General features: G+C 36.3%; 1 pseudogene; it reads right to left on the bottom strand.

The window, feature by feature from the left end:
* Positions 1-6532: 6532 nt before the first annotated feature.
* Positions 6533-7110, bottom strand: LOC126973541 (uncharacterized; annotated as a pseudogene).
* Positions 7111-12313: the final 5203 nt, after the last annotated feature.

Genomic DNA, 12313 nt, shown 5'->3' with positions numbered 1-12313 from the left:
GATATTTGATTTTCAGATTGCTCGTCATCATCACTATCTAACATATTAGCAATAGACTCTTCTAGGCTCGTGCAATGTTCTTTTCTAACAGTAATTGGTTTGTCTTCAGTACTGATTGTAGTTGCTGTGAGATTTACTTCAGTTTCTAAAACTGTATCTGTAAGCAATTTTTGTTTTATTTCTCTTATGAGAATCTCACTGAAGAATTTCCCTTTGTAACGTGGGTCTAAAAATGTGGCGGCTACTTGAAACAAAACATTTTTATCAATTTCAGAAACACGATACTCTAATTCATTCTTCAAAGCAGATACAAAAGTCATAACTGCGAATACACTGACATCCAAATTTTTCTGAATCTCGTCATAGATTTTATTCAATGCTCGTACTAGAGGAATAACGTCAGATATACACGTGTTTTGTGAGCTCAATTTTTTTTGTAGTGTCTTCCAAAGGCTTCAGCACTTTTATTAATTCTTGAATTAAAATCCAGTCATCGGCATCAAATTGTTCTATTTTATTATTAGAAGAATAAAGTGACAACGAATCCTGGATGCAATCGAGTCTTTCCAACATATAATAGCTGGAATTCCAGCGTGTTGATGAGTCTTGCAAAACTTTTACAACTTTTTGATTGAGTCGAACTTGTATTTATTTCTAATTCTTGCTTCGCCATCGTGGAATGGTTGAAATGTCCAGCAATTTTCCTACATTTTGTAAGTAATATGGAAATTTTATTAACTTTTTTAATTGCTTCTTTAACCACCAAATGTAACAAATGTGCTGTACAGTGGATACTATGCACTTCAGATAAATAACAAGCGCGCTTCAAATTTGATCCCCCATCTCTTACCATACAGTGCACATTTTGTTTCGAAATTCCCCATCCTTCTAACATACTTTGAAATATAAGCTCCCGTGTGACGTTCTTCAAGAACTTCCGCTTTCAAAACGATATGTTTTCGTTGAAAATCTTTAGTAATACCATGACATGTTAAGGATAACAATGAAACTCCTGATGAAGAGTCAGACCAGATATCTGATGTGAAGGAAACTCTCTCAAAATCTTGTAACATGTCTTTTATTTTTAATGACACTTTATCGTAAAGCTCACTACAAACAAGGTCCGTTAAATACTTTCTACCTTTTAAAACATAATTTGGAACAATATGGTCCATCAATCGGCAGAACCCTAATTCTTCTACGTGTTGAAAAGGTAGATCTGATAAATCCGGGGTTTGTATTATCCCACATTTTAGCTTTTTCCATGTATTCTTTAAAAAAAGTCTGTTTAAATTCTCTTTTTACCGTTTGTAAAGATGTTCCCGGCCGTGATATTTCGTCGATACTCTTCTTAGCAGAGTCTTCTTTAAAGAATAATTCATAGTCTTGAGGATGTTTTCTTTCTAAATGATTTTTTAAGGAAGTTGTGCCTTTACCTTTACGAGAATACTTTCCATCACAAATTTTACACTTTGCACATTCATCATTTATTATCACAAAATAATTCCAAATTACACTACTATACTTCTTTGTAAACATTTTTTTAAACTCATGTACCAATACCAAACAAGCGTTATCTATGCTGCCCAGTGTCACATTAAACTAAAACAAAACAAAAAAAACCCGCCGCGCAATGCAAGTCGAAACATGTCTCAACTCAAGATCGCGCGCGCCGACACCGATTGTGTAAGATAGTTAAGATACGTATCCGTATCTGCGGATCTTGACATCAAATAGCTGTATTCCGATCCGTGTCCGCGGATCTACATTTTTGACGATCCGGCACATCACTACTCGAGAGTAATGATATTCTAAGCGATTGCTTATACGGTTTTGGTATATGAAGAAAGTGAAATTATCGTAAGGCATGATGAAGTCGTCGTATTTTTGGATATTTAAAGTTTTCGACACAGTGCAAACTAGCATACTCGCCTTCTTTTGGCACGATTTAGGCGAGGCAGTCCATAGAATGCCTTATCTTCTAGGCTAAAAAGGAAGACATAAGACCGCGCAGAATGTTCCGTACTATATGATTTTACTTTTATAGATTTTTCCAACTCATGAATCTTATTTAAACCTAGGGTAGGGTGGGGCAAAGATCCGCAATTTTAGTTTTCAACCTTTTTTCTCTCCCAATAAGTAAAAGGTCCTGCAAGTTTTGGCTTCACTGGAAATCTTAATTTATGTGCTACAATATACCATTTTATTACTAGCGAAATAAGCACCATTTAGGAAAAAAAAAGGAAAGACAACCTTGCCTTTGCGGACCTTTGCCCCACTGTTTGGGGTAAACGTCCGCAGATGCGGGGCAATTGTCCGCAGCTGCGGATCTTTGCCCCATTGAAATGAAATACACGGAAAAATTAACTTTAATCAGTTTATTTATTCACAGTTATGAGTAAAATCATTCCAGTTCAGTGACTGAATAAACATTTCGGGTTGTGCTGTTTTTTTTTGGCTCCTTTATACTCGAAACGAATGATCCCCTGATGATTCATAATCGAGAATGTCAGGCCGGTCGGGCCATTTCCATAATTTTCCAGCTTTCACCATTGATGATACAGTGGCATGGGTTTCTGAAACGCCAGTAATAACTCCTGGAAACAGTTTTTCATCATATCGAACGGTACAAAATTCGCCTATGCACCTCTTTGGAGGCACCATCCGCTCAGACGATTCTTCCATCTTCTGATCACTGTCAGATTCTGACTCGTTGTAGACCGAAGTTCCAGATGAAATAGACTGAGACTGAAATGAGTCATCTGAATCAAACTGAAGTCTACGTGGTGGCTTCTTCTTCTGCTTTGATGCCATCTTGAGCTTGTCTTTCCGTTTCATTGCATTTTTAATTTTACGATCTTCTCTTTCTTTGACCAACCTCTCAGCTTGTAATTTTTTGTCCCGAAGGGCTTTCTTGTGCGGAGAAGATGTTAGAAGTGTCGACTTTAAACTTCTTCCGCTCCGCTTACGCCGTGTTGCTTTGGGAAGAGGTAGTATGACTGCTGGAGACACAACTGACACAAAAGATGACGTGGAGACAAGTCCAGGAGAATCAGTAGATAAAACAGGATCAGGCAGTCTTGAAGGTCCAGGAACAGGGAAGTCGAGAGCTGAAAGAACAGGATCAGGCAGCCTTGAAGGTCCAGGAACAGGGAAGTCGAGAGCTGAATTGCAGTTATCGTTGCCAAAGTCTAGTGTTGGTTCTTGGACGAAATCTTCTTCCGGGCTTTGGTCAAGTACTGACGTAGGAGCCTGAGGCAGCACTGAAGGCTCAGGAACAGGGCAATCGGGAACGGCATCACAGTTATCGTCGCCAAAATCTAGCATTGGTTATTTAACGATATCATCTTCTTCCGGACTTTGATCCGTCACCTGGCTCGGAAGAAAATCAGCATCCGAGAAAACCCCGGGGTCCAGGGGAAAGATTCCCGTTGCGCGGAAGGAGGCAGTTGCTTTTTCAATGGTAGCTGTTCTTTCATAAGCCCGGTTAAAAATGCTCAGCGACATGATAAACTGTTATTACCTGCCCGGGGTGGGACGATTGCCACGAATCCGTGACCTCGTTGTAGTAGGTTTTGAGGGGGTTAAAAAACACCGGGTCGAGTGGCTGAGTTTTGTGGCTCGTATGGGGTGGCAAGCTGAGCATAACCACATTCAATGCTTCAGCCTGAGATATTGATTCGATTGAAACATGATTGTCCAGGATAAGAAGAACAGGAGCTTCCGGAGTGGGTTTGGCATGTTCTGCAACTTTTACGTGTTGTTTTAACCACTTAATAAATGTAGGAGTGTCAACATATCTCTTGTCAGTGACCGCCATCTTACAGCCGACCGGGCCATTTTTTATTAAAAGAGGATTCCCTCTTTAAAATAGGGCGGAATGTAGCCACCGTTGGCGTTGAGGCAGCAGATAACGGTAACTGTTACTGGCACTTACATTTTTAGCTACTTCTTTCTGGCCCTGGTCGGACACAACTTTCGGAAGTTAGTCTGGAACAGTCTGAATTCCAGTTTCGTCCATGTTGTATATGGAACCAGGAGCAAACTTGTATTTTCGATAAGCCGATTTTAGGTTACCAAAAAAACCTTCCACTTGATTGCGATTAAAACCCATTGTTCGGGCCACTGACGTTTTTCTCGCTGTTCGCAAACTTAGTTTGTGTCTCTTCATGAAAGAAATTGTGTAATCCTTCCCTGCCATTCCCTTTTCTTTATTATAGTTGTGTCGAATCTTGTTTTCTTCAGCATATTTGAATATAAGAATTCGGAGGAGCGTTTGGAAGGAAACACCATAAAACATATGGTTCAAGGTTCGGCAGTGATCTACAATATCCTTTTCTTGCAAATGAGTGAATGTTGTTGTGAACCGGCCCAGTTTTCTGGCGCCGCCTTCCTTTTTCAACCTGTAAGAAATCAAATCGACATTCAGAATAAAAGATTGTTAGTGATTCCTAACTCGTAATAATTTACTGAAGGGGTAACCCACCTCTTCAGTACAGTTGATTCATCGAATCCCAACTCCTTCCCAATTTTTATAATGGATAGCCCCTGATTTAGCATTTCTTGGGCTTGCAAGTACAGTTCTGGTGTGAACGGCTTCACATTAGTTTTGCGTTTGTAGTTTCTATAACGTAAAAACAAAAATTAGAACAATGAATACAAATCTTGGGGCAAAAGTCCGCGCGCGGACCATTGCCCCATGCAAAATGCGGAGCTCTGCCCCATTTTGTCATTTTGTAAACACAAGCTAACCTAAAAACAAGAAATGCGCATTTGGCCAAATTATTGTCCATAGATCGCCTTTCAAAACCTGAATTATGGAATTGAACCAGTAAAAAAGTAAGCAAAGCGTATAGTAAATTACATTTTCAACTGAAGATGACCTACGGATTATTACATCAAAACAAGTAAAAATAATTCTAACCTCATTGTTTTTGTTGTGCCGGTCGGACGCCATGTAACTTTTGTGAGTCGTCTTCTATCAATGTTGCCAGCATAAAAATGTGTCTAAAACCACGACAATACTAAGCGATCATTTTAAATTGACGGTGCGGATCATTTCCCACTGCGGATCTTTGCCCCACCCTACCCTATATCTCCTACTGGCAAAAACTTATGTTTTTTTTTATGAATTATTGAAATTTCATTTAAAAGGTTATATGGACTTATAATACGAGGGGCACACTGAAATGATCGGGAATAGAATATTTCTGATTGAGTTACAATAAAACCTTTTTTAGGATTTTGAAAACTGGCCTCTTTGAACCTTAATGACATTCATACAATTAATAAAAAAGTTCAAAAACAAAAACTATGTTGGTTTAAAGTTGACACGTCGCGTCGTTGACAAAAATGGAGCTCACGCGTGAACATTTTCGTGCCATAATTTATAACAATTTTCGTTGCGGCTTATCTCAAGATAAATGTCTCAGTGAACTTGTTTCGATTTATGATGTTGCACCGAGTCAAAGGACAATATACTGCTGGTATGCCGGGTTCCGACGCGGTCGTGTGTCGCTCAGCACTGTTTCTTCTGCAGGTCGACCAAGAACAGCGATCACGCCTGAAAACATCGCAGCTGTGCAAACTATTGTATTAGTTGACCGTCATGTGATATACGAGCAGATTCAGGCTGTTATCAGTATCGGAATGAGTGCAATTCAGTCGATATTACATAATGAACTTTGTGTAAGAAAGCTCCCGATTCCCGATGGGTACCCCACAATTTGTCCGAAGAGCAAAAGGCGGCTCGTGTAGATTGGTGCCGGTATACTCTGCAACGCTTCAACGGAGGGAAGTCAAATGCCGTTTGTAATACCGTGTCAAGTGACGAATCATGGATTTATTCATACGAACCTGAAATAAAACATTAGTCAGAAGTTTGGGTCTTCGAAGACGAGGTCTAACCAACGAAAGTGGTTCGCTCCCGCAGTGTGTTTGCACGTTTGTCTCTAAAAAGGGGCATGTTGCTACAATTCCTTTACAGGATCGAAGAACGGTTACCGCTGAGTGGTAAATCATGGTTTGTTTGCCAGGAATGATAGCCGAACTCGGAAAAAATAACCCGAAACGTCGCATGCGAAATCATGAATGAATCGTATTTAAGCATTAATCACGGTGTACGGTAAAAAATCATGTCTGGTGAATGATTCTGTGTTTTTGGTATGCAAATACGAAGCAATTAGCAAATTATTATCTCTTTTTCACTTGCGATAATTGCATGTACTATAGTGCGTTTCATCAAATAGTTCCTATGCCGTCATGTTGGCAGTAATGGAAATAAGTGCTGTCACGTTACCCTTTTGCGATTACTCCAAATTCAGAGAGATTAAAAAATTAATATGATGAGTCGTCCCTATTAACTACTAGCAGTCAATATTTTAGTCCTCTTTATTGTTAAAGGCGTGGGAATAACTTTTAATATCATTAATATTATCTTTCATTTAATAAAAAAAATATGTATAGAATAAAAATAAAAATATTACAGGTTCAATGAGAACAAAACACGATTTTAATCTAAAAATGTTTATTTTCATAATTTTTTACAATAATTATGTTCATCTACATCTGACATATTATTATCAGAAGTATCAGTATCTTCGCCTACTTCTAATCTTTCCGTTCCGCTATCTATTACTGGGCCGTCGCCGTAGTATTGGTCTTCTATTTTTATGACGTGCTCGCATTCTTTGTTCCATTCCTCTGCAGTAGTAGTTGCAAATGCTTCCTCAGTAATTTGCACTATTTTATTAGCTTCTTGGCCAACATTTTTTTCAGCAACTCGTCTTTTTAACACACTCCATATAAGCTCAATTGGATTTAAATCACATTGATAAGGCGGAAGTCTTAATACTTTATGGCCATTTTCTTCTAACATTATATCTGCTTCATATACAGGTAGTTGTTTATGTTCTTTAATTATTTCATACAGCTGCGCTTTCAACTACTTGTGATCCAGGACTGCATTTCGGACTTAGTGCTTGACATTGTTGGTGCCTTATCAACTCGAACAGTATGATAGGAGGCATTATCCATGACAACAATTGATTGCGGAGGTATATTTGGTATCAATTTTTCCCTAAGCCATTTATTAAAGTTAACTTTATTCATTTCATCATGATAATCAGCTGATTTTGATTAAGATCTAAAAATTAGCTGAGCATTCCTCTTATGCCATAGTGTTGCAATTTCCTGATTAGAATTTCATGTTGGACGCAATCAAACGCTTTGGAAAGGTCGCAAAAGATTCCTAAAGAATCTTGTGAATCCTCCCAAGCACTAAAAATATGTTCCATTGATGCAACACCTGCGTCAACAGTTGAACGTCCCCGAGTGAATCCAAATTGTATGTATAATTTTATTTATGTTAAAATGAGCGCGTAGTTGACACAGTATTAGTTTTTCAAATATTTTACTCAGGGTAGGCAAAATTGAAATAGGCCTATAATTAGAGGGATCTGATGAGCAACCCGACTTGAATAAAGGTATTATTTTGCTATGCTTCATGAGGTCTGGAAATGTGCCACAGTCTATACATTTGTTAAATATTAGGGCTAGATCAGGCGCTATTATATCAATCAGAGAGCCTATTACTTTAACAGATATACCCCAGAGGTCAGCTGTCTTTTTAACATTAATCTCTTTAAATGACTTTATGATATCCGAGATATTAACATACTTAAATTGGAAATTATTTGAACATTTAGTAACATTTGCAGAAAGTAATGATATTGCCCTGGTTGGACATAAGTTTAAATGTTTAGTGGTAGATATGGGAACATTGGTAAAGAAATTTTCAAAAGCTCTAGCAACATCTAAGTTTGATTTTACAATTACATTATTAATATTTAGATTAAACCCAGAGTTTTGATCTTTTGTTTTACCAGTTTCATTATTAATAATTTTCCAAGTAGTTTTGATTTTATCGTTAGAATGTCTTATTTTATTTCTTAAGTGTAAAGATTTTGCTGCTTGACAAACATGTTTAAATGTTTTTGAATATTTTTTTACATATTCCAGAAAGAGTGGATTATGGTTGAAAGTTTTTTCATCATAGAGGCTGTAGAGCATCATTCTACTCTTATGAATTCCAGTTGTAGCCCATTCACTAAATTTGGTATTAGTATTAATTGTAATGGTCTTCGATGTAAATATTTTTTTAATTCAGTATTAAATAAATTAAAAAAATTATTATATAAAACATTGTGGTTATTTTCCTCTAAAGGCATTACTTGCAATTTATTAAATAGGTAAGATTTAAATAAATTCAGACGGCCCTGTGTAATTGGTACAACAGTGATGTCTTTAGTTATAGTTTTCTTTGTCGGCCAATCAAAACTAATAAGTTGTCCACAGTGATCTGATTCTAGTTGATTTATTATACTTTTGCTGTTAGGCTTTATATTTGTAAAAATGTTATCTAGACAAGTAGCTGTGGTCAGTGTTATTCTAGTTGGCTCTATAAACAAGTTACTGAGATTATATGACATGAACAGACTTTTAAACTTAGTACACATGGAGGAATGTTCTAATAGATTAATATTAAAATCTCCACAAATCAGAATCCTTTTGTAGCCCTTACAAACTCTAGACAATACTGCATCCATCACATTTTCAAAATCCTCATATGGTGCTGATGGAGGTCTATACACACTTATAATAATGAACTGATCTAATTGTATACAAGCTATCTCGGCCACTAGTTCCACAGAGAGGCTCACAATGTCCTTTCGTTCCTTGAATTTAATATTTTTATTAATTAATATTAATGAGCCATCATGTATTGAATTAACTCGGCTAAATGAACTACCAACTCGGTGATTAGTGAAGTTAAACATGATGTGATGTGATTTTTAAGCCAGTGTTCTACTGAACACTGGCTTAAAAATCACATAGTAAAACAGAGTATATGTATGTTATTGCAATTCATGTATATTTCAATTTCAAGTTCCTTATTTAACATACCCTGAATATTTTGGTGTACCAGATTAACAACATTATTACAACAAATAAATTTTCTATTAAAAAAAAATTTAAAAAATCTGACTATTGTCAGATTTTTGTACCTTTAGGTACTTTATTAAAAAGGTCAAGTGAATTAACACTAAAAATACTATAGGTGATTAGAATAAAATACAATAGGAATATTAGAATGTTTGAATGACACAATAATTTGAGTTTAGTCGTGGACCTGGTAATCAAAACCCCAATTCTCGAATTACCCGATAAGCATATCACATACGATACAATGTCCTGTCTCGTTTGCGCGCACGGAGAAACCTGCACGCGCGATAGTGACAGGACGTCATATCACACACGATATTTATATCGGGTGGCGCGAGAATCGGGGCCCTGACACTGGCAGCCCTATTTGACTTATAGCCCAGTCATATTAGGGCTTTCACCTCGGAATGAAAGATAATAAGCTGCAAATTGGTATGAACCTTTGTTTTGTCATTCTAAATGTTGTCTCAAAAGTCACAATCGTTATCGTGTCCGCGTCTCAAGATATTCAAGGTCAAAGGTCACAAAAATCGGTTTTTAGCGTATATCTGGCTTCCTATCGGTTAAATGAGATTTGCATTTATTATAAAAGTTGTAGGCTATAAAATTCCCTGCAACTTTTGTTTAAACTTTTTTTTCATACGATCAACCGTTTTGAAGGTAGAGCGCGAAGTGCACATCGTACAGTCATATACGGCCTAATGCAAGGTCAAGCGTGAGTTATGGTTATCAGTACGTTATAAAGTCAATTATTTACTTGGAAATTATAATTATTAAACAATGCCTATTATTTATGTACTAACTATTAATTATTTATATTTAATTAAAGTAAGTAACTTGATTATTTATATATAATTATTCATATTTAACTATTTAAGTATAAAATATTATTAATTCTGGATTATATATTTTAGTTTTATTTTAAGTTAAAATGATAGTAAGAGTATATATTTTACACATATTTTTATTTATTATTAAATACGGCATAATATACATTTATCAAAATGTGAGTTCAAATATCAAAAGTATCTTTGTTGATTTTAATTGTAATGAAATTGGAAATGGAAGCTAATTATCTTCTTCTTCTTCGTCTTCTTCTTCTTCTTGTCGCTCAAAAATGTTCGATTCATTGTCATCATCCTCATTATCTGTCATGTTCATCTCCAAACCTTCCAGAATATCGGGATCATATGTATTTTCTTCATCGGGATTACTTGGATACAGTGAAGCGTTGAGGCAAGCTTGTCCGTTGCACTGGCCGCAAGCTAAAGAACATTGTAGCCCTGATTTTCTGCATCCACAGCGGGAACCACAACCATTTTTGCAATTGCAAAATATTACGTTTAGTAGTTCGGCTGGTGCTGGAGGTAATAACGTTCGTATGGGCTCCAGGATTTCATTTTCAAGCATCCAGCCCCATTCTTGAGGTTCTAAGTCCTTCCCTAACCACGTTTGAATCTGGTAGTAGACACGTTTTATGTGTTGATGAGCTGCTACACTTGTTGGTGGAAGTGTTGACAGTTGTACAGGTTTATTTAGTTTTGTAAATTTGATGAATTGCGTGTAGCGGAAATGATCAATGTTGTCCTCAGATTTTGGAGCATTATATAATGCCAACAAGATGCGCACTCCATTTTCTAATAATGTTTGTTTTGGGCAGTTTTCTTGTTGAAATACTTCCACCAGTTTATCTAAATCAGGAATTTTTTCCAATGCTCTAGTAACAGTTTTTTTTCCTTTTTTAAATAGCGCAGAAGTCGTGTCACAGCCACTGAATGCGTGTAAAAATAAAATGTGCTTTTTAGTACGAGGATATTGGTCAAAACTTTTAGTAGAATATATTTGTGTTTTGACATTGCCTTTGCCAACTTTTTTCAAAAAAATTTCCTGATGATGTGACTGAGTACGTCCAATTAAAATAACGAGCAAATCGATATCTTCTCCTATGATGACAGCAGTCTTTTGATGTTCTGATAAGGCAATAGCTGTGTCAATGATGAGAACATCAGCATCATCTCTGTCTTGTTTTGTTGTGATATTAACAGTTTTAAATTTTTCAACAAGCATGTCGATAAATTTTTTTTTATTAGACCGATTTGATAAAAATTTTTCTTGACTGATTGGCACAACCATTGTTTCGTCAAAACAAACTTCATATGATTTTGAAAGTGCAGCAGTTCTTCTTCGTTGTTCCAGTGCTTTAATATTTTTACTATAGTCCGAATATCCGTCAAATACAACAACAATTGCTGAGCCATAATGTGTTTGTAAATATTTAATGTACTTATTTAAAATAATAGAGAAAGTATCGTCTTTGCTCCATACGACGCGATGCAGAAGAAATCCACCATCGATGATGTATGTTACAATATTTTCATCAAGATCGATAACGACAGGCATCATATTGTCATATAATGTTGCTTTCGTGGTTTTTCTCATGCCATTACTATCAAATAATGATGTCGGATACGGGCTTAGTTCATACTGAAGATATTCTTGTAAATTACTTTCAAATTTTTTGCTTACAGTTATTCTCTGGAAAAGTAACATTGGATCTATAGAAACTTTACAATCATTAATTTTGACAGATTTGTTAATGGCTGAAAGCGGTAAAACCTTATCGACGCGTTTTAACTTTATTTCGTTGAAGTTCAAACCAGTTATCTTTACCATAGATTGCAATCCGATTTCATGGGCTCGGTGACAATTAATTTGGTCATTTCCAACGATTCCTGAAGCTAAGGATACCAACTGATTCGTATTTGGAAAGGGATTATGAAGCGTAAACCAACCAACCAGTTCATTTACATCAGTATCATCCCTTTTTATTCGTGAATCTCTAGCATCAACATGTTGGTCCACAGAATCTAAAGAAATGTTACAAAACCGTTCAATTTCTTCACAAATTGTATTCGTGGCATACATAGCATATACCCACTTACATAGAACACTTTCTTGTGTACTTCGGCCTCGAGATACTCCTCCTTCTGTCTTCATAGATTTCATCAGACTTTGCTCGATTACCATGTCTGTCCATGTACCAGAATTGAATTTTTCTGTTCGTTTTACAGTAAAGAATCCGTTTTTAAAGTTCTCAAAAGCCTGTTGATCCATTGTCTCCTCAAGTTTTAACATATCTTGAAGATACAAATGAGCTGATTTCGCATATAGGAAATGACCACCAGCATGAAAATAGGGCAGCATTTTTCGCACTGCATCCAAATGTTCTTGAAAAAGTCCCAGCCTTTCAGCGCGAATGAAATCTAGGGCTATTGATACCATTTCAAAATATTGCACCCATAACTGTGCC

The sequence above is a fragment of the Leptidea sinapis genome, chromosome 29, assembly GCF_905404315.1.
Source record: "Leptidea sinapis chromosome 29, ilLepSina1.1, whole genome shotgun sequence".
In the NCBI taxonomy this organism is placed as follows: domain Eukaryota; kingdom Metazoa; phylum Arthropoda; class Insecta; order Lepidoptera; family Pieridae; genus Leptidea; species Leptidea sinapis.
The sequence above is the reverse complement of the archived record's forward strand: the minus strand, read 5'-3'. Positions and strand labels throughout refer to the sequence as shown.